At 47.0% G+C, this 9,841-nt stretch overlaps 1 protein-coding gene across 1 annotated transcript in view; it reads right to left on the reverse strand.

Annotated features, from left to right (window-relative positions):
• Nucleotides 1-430, reverse strand: part of GRIK4 (glutamate ionotropic receptor kainate type subunit 4) — a 194,561-nt gene extending 194,131 nt beyond the window's left edge. The window contains exon 1 of the mRNA XM_068418410.1: nucleotides 407-430. The gene's annotated coding sequence lies outside the window, so the exon portion shown is untranslated. The remainder of the gene's footprint in view (nucleotides 1-406) is intronic.
• Nucleotides 431-9,841: the final 9,411 nt, after the last annotated feature.

A 9,841-nucleotide genomic window follows, 5' to 3' on the forward strand; every position in this document is an offset into this window, starting at 1 on the left:
CCCCCCTCCACCGAAGCGCTGGTGGGAAAGTGCTTTAGCAAGTGCTGCCGTAGGAGCGGGCGGCCGGGGGCTGCTGCCGCCGGCAACCATGGAGCGGCTGCCGGATTTCGGCTCCGGGTCGCACCTCGCTCCGGGGGCTGAGGCTGCTCGGGGCTCCGAGCGTGCCCCGGCCCCGCGGCTCTGCAGCGCCGGGCGAGCGGCTCTCCCGGGGGGCCGCAGCGGGCGGCGGAGCCGGGCCCCGGGGCGAGCATCCCGCGGGGGACCCCGGCCGGCTCCGGGGAGCGGTGCCACCGGGGGGGGACGCTGCCTCCGAGCGCCGGGGCCCCGCCGCCCGACCCTCCCTCCCTCCGGCAGGACGCGGCGACCCCCGACCCCCTCCCCGCAGTGACCCCCGGGCGGCTCCTACCTGGGCTGGGCGGCTCGGCTCTGCCCACGGCTGCTCCGGCCCCGCTCCGGCAGCGGCGGCGGCGGCGGGTCCCCGGCGGCGAGCGGGGGAAGTGCAGGGGGCGGGGGGCGGCTGCCGGGGCACGGCGCCGCGGGTGAGGGGCTGCCGGGCGCGGGGGCCCCCCCGCGGGCGTGGGGGGCAGCGCGGGGCGGGGAGAGGGAGGGAGGGCAGGGGCAGGAGGGAGGGAGGTGGGATGGAGGGAGGGCTGGGGGTGGAGCGGGGGGGGGGGCAGGAGGCCGAGGATGGAAAGAGGACAGGGTGGAGGGATGCAGGGAACTGGGGAGGGAGGGAAGGTCAAGAATGGAGAGAGGAAGGAGGGCAGGGGAAGGATGGTGGAATGGCAGGAGACTGGGGATGGAGGGAGGGCAGAAGCCAGGATGGAGGGAGGGCAGGGAGGGGGGTGCAGGGAGGGCAGGGAGCAGTGGGGCACTGAAACTGTTGCTTCTGAAAGTGACGGGCTTTCCCAAGCCGAGACTGAGCACCCCTGGGACAGACATTGGATTTTTGGAAAGGATGTACCTGCTCGCCTCACATCCCAAATCCTTCACTGCTATTAGCCAGGGCCCTGACTCTCCCCATGTGTCCTCTCCTTCCACACTGCCTGAGAAGGACACAGAGTGAGATACTTTCACCCACAGGTCCTAAAATCTTCATATTAAATGTTAATCTCCTCCTTGTGCCCTGAACAGTAATGCGTGCTGGGCAAGAGACACCAGCTAGCACTGGGAAACTGGCAGGAGTGGGACAAACAGGACCTGTCCTACAGTGCCAGGCTGAGCAACGCAGCACCAGACGGTCAGTTCCCTAAGCCGCGTCCCTGGAGGCTGTAATGCTCCAGCCTTCTCTGCTACGCTGCAGTTTTGTTTTTCTGTTTGTTTGTTTTTAATAGCGAGGAAAGCAAAGCTTTTAAACCATCAATTAACGGGACTCTTGCATTAGGAGCATGAATTTGACAGAAATTCATCTTCCCCTCTTGCTGAGAAGAAATAAGCTGGAGGAAAAGACTCAGCTTCACGGGAGAGAAAGAAAAAACGCCTCTGCTCCAGAGACAAATTACTCATAAAATACATAGGTAACAGGCACAGGGTGCTTTGAGCTCATCCCTTTTACACATCATTTCCCTTAGGACAACAGTTACGAGTCAATTGCTTTGTGAATGATCCTTGTGCCTTTGCACCAGTGACCCTGCCCAACAGGCCATTCCAAACATTTATTATTCTCAGAATAGAAGAGCATTTCCCTATGTCTGGGCTGCATTTGCTTTTAATTTATGATTGTGGTCCTCAAGGCTCGGATTGACAAGTGTCTGGGCCGCAGCTCGGTCCTGCACGGAGCGGTGCTTTCTGCTCGTGTCTGAGTACGGGCAGAGCAGGTGGCAGTGGGGGTCTGGGGGACAGAGCTGGGATTGCTTCAGGACTGAGAGCAGCCTCTGTGCAAACTCCAGAAGTGGGAGATGGACACAGCCTGCCTCTTACCTCTGCGCTGACCGCCCTGACCCGGGCAGGGCTTCCTCTGTACGCCCCTCGCAGCCACCATCCAGGCAGATGCTGCACCCTCCTCAGCGCTCCTGCCATCTCCTGCCTTCGGTGGGGTTCGCTTGTGCAACCACACTGCTTCCTTTTAGACATCTTTAGAAGGTAACTTAAGACCTGGAAAGCTAACACAAGGTCTTTGCCTCAAAATCTCCATGAGCCATCCTCTGGCACTGTGTAAATCAGTGCAGAATCACAAAAGTTCAGGCACCCTTGTCAGCCACCGGCAGGTGAGAGCTACCTGAAAGAAAGCAATCCAGAGGAGACAGCTGTCCAGACAGCTGTCTGTGCTCACCAGGGCCCTGGAAAGCAGAAGGCAGATGGGCTGCCTCACCCTGCGGTGCAGAGGGGCTATGCAAAGCCATCCTTTCGCCTCACCGGTGGTGGGCAAACGTCCAGCCCAGCGTAAGGCTGGGGAGCACAGCATGGGTGCACACCCTCCCTCACCACGTCAGCAGGACCGGTCCCGTCCTATGAGTCGTGCAGGATAGACTGAAGGACAGCATGGCTCAGCTCAGTCCTGCTCCCTTTCCCCCCAGCTTCTTTCCTCCTCCCCTGCTCTTGAAAAGCTCAGATTCTCCTGCTGCAAGTCTCACTGCTAAGTTGGAATAAATATAGCTGGATTCCAATTATTTCCAACTTCATTTGCTCTCTCCAGTTTCTGAGACAGTTGTGTGTTATTTAAAACCTTTTGGGATCTTTGTGCTTGAGATAATTCAGCAACAGAACAAATGAGGTAGAAACAATCTGCAAATAAATCTACTTTGGTTTGGTTTGGAAATAAAAAGGATTCTAACCACAAGAGAGAGCTTTCAAAACTGCCTTCTGATACAAAGTGTGTGTGGGGAGAGGAGGGAGAGGGAAGCCATCCAACTATATTTTAAAATAGAGTTTGGTCATTTTATGAATGAGGTTATCTGACACAGTTGCCTGAAAAAGCAAGGGAGTTTGATAACCTAGAAAATCCTGTTTGTGGAAGGAACTATTGTTGTTATAAGACTGTAAATCCAAAGATTACAGAGGGTTTGGGATCCCGCTTACACTCAGGGGCACAGAAAGACAGGGAAGAGACACTGCCACTTCAGAAAGCCAGAGGGGCAGCATCTGTCCGGGGGCTCAGAGACACAGGACCCTCTGGGGTGTTCAGGGCACTGGTCCCCACTGCACCAGACAGCCCTGAAAGCTCCTGCTCTGGGAGTCGCTGCTCAGATGCTCCCTAAGGTTAGCAAGGCACAGGGGGGAAATCAGACAATCTTAGAAAACGAGTTAATTGTCCAAAACAAGAGCTCAGAACAACTGTACTGTCGCAGGTCCAGCTCAATCCAGACCAAAGCATGCTTTCCCCAGCAGAAGCTTTACTAGCAGTGTCCACGCAGGGTATAAGAAAGCCTGCGGTGATGCATAGGGATCAGTCTGCCCCTATTCTCACAAACACCAAGCCGTTTGTTCCATGGAATAATCTAACATCTACAGATCCAAACATCTGGGGGAAATAGCCACCATCAGTAATCACACTGCTTACCTCATGGCATATTATATATCTAAGCAATTAAGTTATCTTTTCCCTCTCAGTTGCACTAAGAGGGGCTCTGATCGCAAATTGACATGAAGTTGAGGCGTGAATCATTTAAATAACTGCTACATTTATCTTCATAGGTGGCTATATTTCAGCAGAAGAGTAAATAACAGTACCACTGAAAAAAAGTCAGTCAAATGCATGAAGTACTGAGAGATTTCTGAGGATAAAAGACATTGCAAAAGGCAAGATTTCTCATTTGATTGAAATATAAAAAATAAATGTATTGTATATGTGCCATTTTTTTTCTTCAAGGTTCGTAACAACATTCTGTTGGTAATAGGATATGTCCAAATTAGATAATTTTATAGATAAGAACAGCTTTGAAGGAACTGGTTAGCGGAGTAAGTATCTTGTGGTAGTTACATAAAAAAGCCCATCTAATTATATATATATTTAGATGGCTCAAAGAAGTTAGCAGGAAGAGCTAGATAAATAAGGAACATTTTGTGGAACAGTTTGTTTGCTTTCCTTTTTATGCAAAAGAAAATGTGTGTGAATGTAAAAGAGCTAAAGTCAGAAATGGCATCTGCGATCCTGATGCAAAATTTGGGGGGATACCAGTAGTGCCACCTGAAGAGGCTGCCCCACACCCTATAACTCCCCCCCCCCGATGCACATGAAGATCAAAAGCTTTTCTCTGGGTGAGGCCCTGCTACCCCACTGGCATTACTCGCCTTGGACCAGCTACTTCTGCAGTCGCAGTCATCGTTTTTGCTCAAAATGCAGGGATATGCTCCCACTCATTGACATTCCTGGCTAGCACTGTTAGGCTCCAACCAACAGCTGGGTCACTCGGTCTCACATCCTTCCTAGGCAATGTCTTACCTATCAACAGCCTCCATCCTGACACTTCTGCTTATCCCTGCTTTTGAGAGCAAACCATTCCATTAACTGCCATTTAACCTCATAAATATATACATATATATATATAGTTAGTGCCTAACATTTCCAACCCTCTCAGGTGCTGTACACACAGGAGACAATCCTGGAAGATCAGAGCATTTAAATAAGTCCAAAAAAGCCCATCTCAGAACTAAACCCAGACCACTTTCAGTCACCGCCCTGTGCTTTCCCAAGGAGATCTATCCTCTTCAGACAATAATAAATATTGGACTGATTATTTGCAAAGTGTAAATCTTCACTTCCATCTCAGTTTTCCTTGCTTTTTGGTGTTCTCTTCCTTGTAATTACTGCCATCAAAGGATGTTTTCTCCTGTCTGTATTCCGTTCACACACCAAAGAGAAATAAAAGCAGTCAGTTAAAAAGCAAGGAAAAAAAAAATCCAACAAAAAAAAAAAACAACACAAACCCCCTCTCTCTTTGAAATGTGGAGAAAGCAAAAGATTAAGAGGCTTTCAGGTGAGAGATAATTAAGAAAAGGGAGTAATGAAGAATGAAACTGGCTTCAGAGATCTCATCAGCATATTGGTCCAAGGACTAAGGACACAGCCCGGAGAGGAGATGCTGGTTTAGCTGCTCTGGGCTCTGGCACCGACTGACACACACCCCAAACCCGGGTGGAGCATTGTGCCTTCCCCGTCTTTGCAATGGATTCAGGGAACTCTGGCCCTGGAGTCTGCTCTGGCTGTGACTCACTCTGGGGCAAATTAGTCTGTCCTTAAACCTCCACCGATTTATAAAGCCTCTGGTCTTCAGGGAAATAGCGTTCAGAGATGCAGAGCCACCTCTTATCTCTCCAGTTTCCGAAGGAACTGCAGATGCCCCGGATTCACTTGTCTCTCAGGGTTGGCCAGTCCGTGTACCAAGCTGTCTCGAGCCAGCAAATGTCCTTCTGAGTCGAGCTCTGAGCATCCCGTTCTGATTTTTCTCATTGGCGCAGTGCACTGTATTTTCCAGCACTAATACTTCTATGGAGAGTTAAGAAAGTAAAGCAGAGAAGACAAAGGCTCAGGCCTAGGATGGTGTGCATCAGCACGGTCACCTGAACACAAAGATTTAGATCTGCTGAGACTCCTGCAACAACATTAGCAGCATGGAAGAAATACTTTCTTTTGTTTGTTTTTGTTTGTTTGGTTTTGTTTCTAAGGTGGACTGATACTGTCCCACCTCACATAAGCATTTTCTTTTTGCCAGCTCCAGACTGAACACAGAGCCCATCTTACAGAGAGAGACAGATGAGCAATAGCCCAGCAGTGACAAGGGTAGTTTTATCATAGCGGAATAAAGAAACGGCAGAGGAAAAAAGATGAGTTCAATATAAGATACAATTGAGGCTATTTGACTTCTGCTGCATGCATCCACTAAAATGATGATGATGAACGGGTCAGAGGGGCTTTCAAAACATTGTGAACCTGTTTCTTCCAGGATGGAAGTTACCAAAAAAAAAAAAAAAGGCTAAAAAAAGGTCAATATTTGGAGGTGAAATGCCAGGTAAAGGGCATGCACAGCAGAACGTAGAACAGGCAGTTGTATAACCAAGTTCTTGTGTTGAATAGTAAACAAACAGCAGAACGGCTGAAGAAAAGGGAGGGCATCTCTGCTCAGTGCTGTCTAATTAGACTTCAGAGTTTTAAAAGGAGAGGGTAGAAGTAGGAGGAGCTGAAACCTCCAACAGGATTTAAAAATGCAAGACCCAGAGTATTTAATCTCCTTCTCATCACAAAGGTCAAACGGAAACAGATGGAGTTGTATCCTTTATAAAAACTGTGTATCTTTATAAAGCTAAAGAGAAAGTGTTCTTTCAAACTGGAGCTGACAAGAGGCCAACACAAAGCTTTCTCCTTTCCATGCTAATTTAGAACTAAGATGTTTTAGCACCAGAAGTGGGATCTGAATTGAAGCTTCAAGAGACAGGAGGAAGGAAGATGTCTCATTAATACCCTAGTATAACAATAACCTCAGACAATATGAATTATTGCAAAATGGCCAAAGAGCTGATAGAAATGTAGATTTACTCTCCCATCCACAGAGCTCCACTTAATACAGTTTATTCAGCAGCACTGAGTAAACATCAACAAGAAGGTTAAAATATTGATCAGGGAAAATACTTCATGCGGAATAAGCTGCAGACATCTGGAAACAAACAAACTGGTGCAAGAAAGCAGCAGAGATATTTTGGGCATTTTATTCTGCCAAAAGCCCAACTGATGATTTGCAGCTGTGAGCTCCCATCTGGTGAGGAAGAAGGGGAGAAGGAGATGCTCCCTGACTGAAGAGGGAAGTGCTGTCGGTTGTTTGGTTTGTGCTATGGAGAAATGCAGGAGGGATCTGCAGTCACCTCGAGCAAGGAACACACTGCTCCCAGAACTATTTTCCAAGAAGTGGTCGAGTCAGTTAACAGGGCTGGAAACTAACCTGCAACACTTCCAGCTCTGCAGAACAGCTCTGGAGTCTCTTGCACAGTAGCAGCCGTATTCTCCTATTTTGCTGTCTGGGCAGCACTGCTCCCAGCTTTCCAGTATAGAGCTGAAAGTTGTATCAAAACTTTTGGCTGCCTAAGCCTCTCCTTCAGAAGCTACCCTGACCCTCCTTTTTACATAACAGGTGTCTAAAAAGTTTTGAAGATTTGTTAAGCCAACATCTTAACACAGCCATATGCTAGGTATCAATCCCGTACTGCAGCATCACACTCATGTGCTTACCATCCAAATGTTGGATCACACTTAATGCAAACACATCCAAGCTTTCATTTTGTGTGAGCTGCGCCCTGCCTGGGTCCATTTCTCTGGTGATACATTTACCCTCATGATAATCAGACCAACTGGCAAAGAATACATGCCAGGGACTGGACAACTTCCATTTTACGCCAACCTTCATAAGTATTTTGGGAGAAGAACAACAACAATAATCTAAAATCCACTGACTAGCTGATAAAAAGAAAGGGTAATTTATAGACATTCTTCAGCAAATACCAAGGCCAAAAGATGTTTCCTGGAATAAAATGGAATAAATAACCATCTTTTGCCGTTTGGGGTAGTGGTAGTGGGTGGACAGAACAGCCGTCCTAATTGCTCAGAAAGACCCTGGAATCGCTGGTGTGCCAGCAACAGTGACAAATACCTCTAGGTGACTACTCCTAGACCTACGTAAAGACTAGGAGAGACACTTCACAAAAAAGACTGGGAGGTGAACAGCACAGGAGATGCATCACCCAGTTAGCACTGCTTGCATCTCAGGATCCCAAAACACACTGCAATTTCACTTAGACCCCAAGCTCTCTGGCCCAGAAATTAGTCTTGTAAAGCTCATAGCACAGTGAAGTCCTCAGTCCCAGCTAGAACAGTCAGGCATCACCACAAAAGATATATTCACAGACAAGTATTACCAAACATGCCAACATTTCTGGGAGCTGTGCTGCACAACCACAATACTTTAAATAACATAACCCAGAAATGACACAAACCCATCTGCAATAAGACTCTCTGAATCCTCTCCTGTGTCCTCCTTCCCTATCTATGGCAGGCAGCAAGGAGAGATTAATTCCATGATCGTGTATGTGAAAGAGCCCTAAAAGATGCAGTATGGTTCTCTCCCATCCCTAGCTGGGATTCAAGGGCAAAGGCTGCAGAAGACACAAAGCTCAGATTTCTCAGCTGTTTATTTTGAATCATTTATTTACAGCAGCGCAATAAAGGGAATATATAAAATAACATTTAAATAGGCAAAACAGGAACAACATCATTAGGAAAGCATAATAGAGCTCAGATTACAAATTATAATAAAGTAATCTCTCAAGGAGCTTCACATACATACTGCAGAAGGAAGAAAAAAAAAAGAGAACTCTAAACATTCAGAAATATAGCTGATTTAGTTTGTTTTCTGCTTTGGTGCTTGATTTTTATTCATATCAGAAATATGACTGCATCACTTTCCACGGATGTCAAAAGCTAAAGATAGAAATATCAAAAATGATAGGTATTCACGTAAAGCATCCTCTGCAGATAATACAACAAAACAGAGGCCTTGGCACAAAACTCTTAGCACAGATGTTCCCTATTAAAAAATTTGCAAGTTCCCTCAACAGCAAGTTTCAATTTCACTTCTCTTTCAAATTTCTATTTGATCCTAGTGGAGGGAAAAATATCCAGCAAAAGAATGGAAATGAAAAGCCTCAAGTGCTCCCATGCACTGACTGACAAAGCAGCATAATACAGCTTCTGTTACGTGACTGTCCCCACAGGCGCTCTACCCCACATCTTGTAAAGAGGAGGCAAGGGCTGCCACACACAGGGGTGAAGTTTCATCTTCTAGAAACTCTAACTTGGCAAAACAGAGCATCCAGAGAGGAAAAACAAGCGTCTTGTGCTGCTGCACACATCACTTCACACATACACACCGTCTTTGTGAACACTCCAGAGAAGGCAGCCTCAGAAAGAACTTGCTGGAAGAAACCAGATTTATTCAAAGGTATAAAGTTTAAAACCAAAGCACATAAATAAGGAAGAAGATTCACGTTACAGAACACAAGCAAACTATCGTTTAAGCCCAATGAACTCTGGCTAACATTCGATATAAATCTGCAGCCTTTTAGTTGAACAGCAAATGCTTACAGTTATGCTTCAGGGGAAAAATTAGTCCAGCAAGACTTAAATGATAAAAATTTGCAAGATACTAAGCTGTAGTATCTTGTTCAAAGGCTACATACCGACAGTTCCTAACTGTCAAAACAGATGCCGTTTTAAAAATAAGCTCGTAAGTTAATAAAATTAACTTATTTAATTTCATTGAATAATGGTTCTGGTTGGATTTAAACCTACAAAGCTGGAAATTTAAAAGCAACCCCAACAGCAGGGAAAGTGCTGGAGCGCGGGAACACGAAACTGACTTGAAATCGAAAGCGAAACTCACTGCTCAGATTTAACTGTCAAACATGATCAGATGAGCCAAGGCATTAACGGTGACAGCTATGCTGGACTTCTTCAGTGTTCATTAAATTGCTGTTAGTGACACAAAGAGTGAAACATCAGCAAACAAAAAGCATTCCAGTGAATGCAACAGTGGGTGTTGCACCCAAGTAGGAAATTCACTGTAAAGGGCAAAATGCCACTTCCAAATCCCCCCCAGCACTCTCAGAAACAAACAGCATGGCCACAGGTGCACTACAAGCTGTACAAAACACAACCAAGGCCTCACTTACCATGGGGAACGTCCTGAAGTACCACTCTTGGCTTAGATCAAGTGGCAGATTTGTTTGTTTTCTTGCAGTTGATGTGCTAATTTCTCATTACTGGTCAACACTAAAGGGAAGACATAAGGACCTTCTTCCCCATACAATAGAGATTGCGTTTGGCAAGGAACCAAACACCATCGCCCTTTAAAAGGCA

This window comes from Nyctibius grandis, chromosome 25, assembly GCF_013368605.1.
Source record: "Nyctibius grandis isolate bNycGra1 chromosome 25, bNycGra1.pri, whole genome shotgun sequence".
Lineage (NCBI taxonomy): Eukaryota > Metazoa > Chordata > Aves > Nyctibiiformes > Nyctibiidae > Nyctibius > Nyctibius grandis.